At 46.2% G+C, this 3,334-nt stretch overlaps 1 pseudogene; it reads left to right on the top strand.

The window, feature by feature from the left end:
• The first annotated feature begins 208 nt into the window (after window positions 1-208).
• LOC114224735 (spermidine synthase pseudogene) lies at window positions 209-1,117 on the top strand (annotated as a pseudogene).
• The last annotated feature ends 2,217 nt before the right edge of the window (window positions 1,118-3,334 follow it).

Here is a 3,334-nt window from a genome sequence, read left to right as displayed (position 1 = left end):
AAAAACCAGCAGAATCAAATGAACAACTAAAATTACTTAAAAGTATTCCTGTGAAAACAAATGCCAACAAACGTACTACATATCAAAATTTGTAGAATGCAGCTAGTGAACTGCTAAAAGGAAAATTTAAAGGCTTAAATGCATGTATTAAAAAAGAAGAAGGGGCTGCAGTCCCGAGCCCGCGCCCCGCGCCGCCCGGCCACCCACCATGGAGAGCGGCCCCAACGGCCCCGCCGCCTTCGGCCCCGCTGACATCCATGAGGGATGGTTGCACGAGACGTGCAGCCTGTGGCCCAGCCAAGCCCTGTCGCTGCAGGTGGTGCAGCTGCTACACCATCAGCGCTCTTGGTACCAGGATATCCTTGTCTTCCGCAGTAATTGCTACAACAACGTTCTGGTGTTGGACGGCGTCATCCAGTGCACAGAGAGGGACGAGTTCTCCTACCAGGAGATGATAGCCAACCTGCCCCTCTGCAGCCACCCAAACCCACGCAAGGTGCTGATCATCGGGGGTGGGGACGGAGGTGTCCTGCGGCAGGTGTTGAAGCATTCCTCCGTGGTGTCTGTGGTCCAGTGTGAGATCGATGAGGACGTCATCCAGGTCTCTAAGAAGTTCCTGCAGGGCATGGCCGTGGGCTACTCCAGCTTCAAACTGACCCTACACGTAGGCGATGGTTTTGAGTTCATGAAACAGAACCAGGATGCCTTCGATGTTTTCATCACTGACTCCTCAGACCCTATGGGCCCTGCAGAGAATCTCTTCAGGGAGTCCTATTACCAGCTCATGAAGACGGCCCTCGAGGACAGTGGCGTCCTCTGCTGTCAGGGCGAGTGTCAGTGGCTGCACCTGGACCTCATCAAGCAGATGAGGCAGTTCTGCAAGTTGCTCTTCCCCGTGGTGCCCTATGCATACTGCCCCATCCCCACCTACCCCAGCGGCCAGATAGGCTTCATGCTGTGCAGCAGAAATCCCAGCCCGGACTTCCGGAAGCCCGTGCAGCCTCTGACACAGAAGCAGGTGGAACAGATGCAGCTGAAGTACTACAACTCAGACGTGCACCAAGCCGCCATCGACCTGCTTGAGTTTGCGCTCAAGGCCCTGAATGATGTGAGCTGAGCCCAGGCGCCCCTGCTGACGCCTCCCAGGACCTCAGGCCAGGGAGCCTCCAGGGCACCTGGGCGCTTCGAGCCCTGGACGAGACCCCCCATTCCCCGCCCTGCCGGTGTGCCCACCAAGCAAGTGTTACAGGCCCCAGAATGCTGCCCGGGCTGCCCTGCTGGGTGGACTGTCTCTCTGTTGTTGTGGCGTCCAGCCTCCAAGCCTCTACCAGCTGTGTACAGCACCTTCTCCACCTTCTATCGCCCTCACTCACCAAACACGTGTATTTATAACAAATTCCGGGAAAAAAAAAAAGGGCTGGGAAATAATCAAGAATCCATCACAAGAAATTAGAAAGAAAATCACAAAATAGGCATTCTATGAAGAAGGAAAATAAAGATCAGAGTAGAAATTTATAAAGTACAAAACAAACATCCTATAAAGAAGATTGACAAAACCAAAATGTGCATTTTTGAAAGGATTAGTGAAACTGATAAACCTCTGGTGAGACTAATGGGGAAAAAAAGGTAAGACACTATAGAATGAAAGAGAGGACATCAAAGAGCAAAGCAAGAAAAACCTATTGCCATGAAAATCAGGATGGCAATTACTTCCAGGTAGAAGAAAAGAGTTGTGATGACTAGGGTTTGGAACTGGTAGAGCTTTTGAGTACTGGAAATGTTCTATTCCTTGATCTGGATAGAGGGTGGTTACACAGGTATTTGCTTAATTAAATAAGCTATACAATCTCTACTTTACACTTTTCTGTGTTATTGTTAGGAATTGAATCGTGACCTTCAAAATTCCTGATGTCGAAGCTCTAATCCCCAATGTGACCATATTCAGAGATAGGACCTTTTTTTTAAAGATTGTATTTATTTATTTGACAGAGAGAGAGCACAAGCACAGGGAGCAGCAGGCGGAGGAAGAGGGAGAGGCCTACTCTCCGCGGAGGAGGGAGCCCGATGTGGGGCTCGATCCCAGGATCCTGGGATCATAACCGGAAGCGAAGGCAGAATGAGCCACCCAGGCGCCCGGAGAAAGGACCTTTAAGGAGTTAATTAAATGAGGTCATATGGGTGGGGCCCTAATCCCACAGGTCTGGTGTCCTTAAAAGAGGAAGAGACAACAGACCCCTCCACACCCACCATCAGCACAGAGGAAAAGCAATGTGAGGACACAGCAAGAAGGTATACATCTGTATACCAGGAAGAGAGCCCACACCAGAAACCAATCTTGACAACACCATGATCTTGGACTTCTGACCTCCAGAACTATGAGAAAATAAATTTTTGTTGTTTAAGCCACCCAGTCTATGGTATTTTGTTATGGCAGCCCTAGCAGATAAATATAGTTTTTTATATTTTGAAAGGTAAAAAAAAAAAATAGAAGGTGACAGGTGTCAAAACAAAAATGCAATGAAATTTGGGGTACCATGGAGGAGGCAGAAGCCATTTATTATAAAATTATTTTAGGGGCGCCTGGGTGGCTCAGTTGGTTAGGCATCTGCCTTCACCTCAGGTCATGATCCCAGAGTTCTGGGATTGAGCCCCGAGTCACACGGACTCCCAACTCAGCAGGGATCCTGTTTCTCCCTCTGCTGGCCCCGCTCCACATGCTTGTGCTAATAAATAAATAAAATCTTTAAAAAATAAAAAATAATTTTAAATAGATTTATTTCATCCTTTCCACACTTTTCTTACAACATTCCCTCTACCTGAAATATTTTTTATTCAGTCTAAGCCCTTTTCTCCAGTTTAAATAGTCAAATGAGATTAAATATTGTGCCCAAATGCCACACTACATGGAGAGCAGTTGGACAATGATATGCCCCCTGAATGTGATTACCATGAAAAGAAACAGTGAAACTTGGGAAGGTAATTAAAATACTGGTCATAAAAAATAAAAAATACAAGGTTTTACGATTGCATATTAAAATGGGGCAGTTTAGTGAAAACATATTCTTGTCCTTTTTTTTGTTGTAGGATACAACATAAAATTTGTCATTTTAGCCATATTTAAGTTTATAATTCAGTGGCATTACTTTCATTGTTGTGCAATCATCATTACTATTTTCAAGACTTTTTTTTATCACAACAAACTCCTTTTTATAAAAAAGATTTTTTTTATTTATTTGAGAGAGAGCTAGAGAGAGCACAAGTGGGATGAAGGGCAGAGTGAGAAGCAGATTCCCTGCTGAATTGGGAGCCTGATGCAGGACTCAATCCTGGGACT

Source organism: Eumetopias jubatus, unplaced genomic scaffold, assembly GCF_037043125.1.
Source record: "Eumetopias jubatus isolate StellerSeaLion01/CBP00866 unplaced genomic scaffold, mEumJub1_p1.0 scaffold_17, whole genome shotgun sequence".
Taxonomy (NCBI): Eukaryota; Metazoa; Chordata; class Mammalia; order Carnivora; family Otariidae; genus Eumetopias; species Eumetopias jubatus.
Note: the sequence above shows the minus strand (reverse complement) of the source record. Positions and strands in the feature narration are given on the sequence as shown.